This window comes from Haemaphysalis longicornis, unplaced genomic scaffold (genome assembly GCF_048455015.1).
Source record: "Haemaphysalis longicornis isolate Haplotype H1 unplaced genomic scaffold, Haemaphysalis longicornis Haplotype H1 scaffold_59, whole genome shotgun sequence".
Taxonomy (NCBI): Eukaryota; Metazoa; Arthropoda; class Arachnida; order Ixodida; family Ixodidae; genus Haemaphysalis; species Haemaphysalis longicornis.
This window is the reverse complement of record NW_027526403.1, coordinates 1,079,413-1,080,540: the sequence shown is the minus strand read 5'-3', so window position 1 is coordinate 1,080,540 and position 1,128 is coordinate 1,079,413.

Here is a 1,128-nt window from a genome sequence, read left to right as displayed (position 1 = left end):
CTTAAACGCAGAAATCCTGGTCTGTCTGTCTGTTCGTTTGTATGTGACTCGATTGAGCTGTCCGGCCAAAGTGAAACAAAATATGCGCAATTGTCTTATATACGAAAGCCATATCTAAACGTCTAAGGCCGGTGTTAATCTTCCTACTTGTCAACATTGTTCAACAAGAACAGAAAATTACACAAATATAGAAAACAAATTCCACACGTAAGTAATATTTGCAGTATTTCTTTATAAAATTATTATGGCTTTGTTTTTGCGATAGCATTTGAAATACTACATCAACTGAAGAAAAGCGTATCCTACTGGTGCCTGCGCTGATTCAGCTTCTGGTGGCACCTAAGAAATCAAACGGCAACAGTAACAAAAATGTTTCACTAGATAGGTTGCACGTTCCGCCTGGAACGCGCGTGGAGTAGGGCAACGTGGTTCTATGAAGGTTGCATTAGGGTGCCTTGAATCGCGTGCGTCTCCGCAGTACGGCAGCGCTGGAATCGAGGCACCCGATTTCGATCAGTGGAACGAGGTAAATGTAAATTCACTTGGGCAAACCTTCAGCGTGTCATCTTGGGAGGAACGAGATCGGAGACCAACAGCATGACAGGTGAGTAGGAAACAGAAGAGATGCATTTACTTGGCAAGGGCACCAATCGACTTTCATGTTTCGTCGACATTTGCAACAGGAGGAGCAGATGCGGGACCATTTTTTCTCTATTTTCAAATGCACATCAAGCGCCCAAAAAAAAATACGCAGTCCGCGGTCGGAATAAAACCTCAGTCCTTCGCATTATGACGTCCACGTCTATCCCAAAGCGCCATTCTGACCCAGTCGAGGCAGTTTGCATTTTTGACTACTATTTTGACTCAGCTGGCACTGTTGGAAGCGTCCTGTTTTAACAGACTTTCTCCTAATGAAGGTGCTTTGATTTTTTTCCCGCTCATTTTTGCGTGGTTTTGTTATCAAGCGTCCCGAAATGGTCTTAGTTGAACTTTTGTTTTACTGCAGGAGATTTTCTACCGACTGCCTTGGCTTTGTTGGCCGCCTGTTTCCAGATCATGAAGATATCATTTGTTGCCCTGAAGAGAACTGTTTATCATATTGAATAAGATGGCCATCGGCCACTCTTA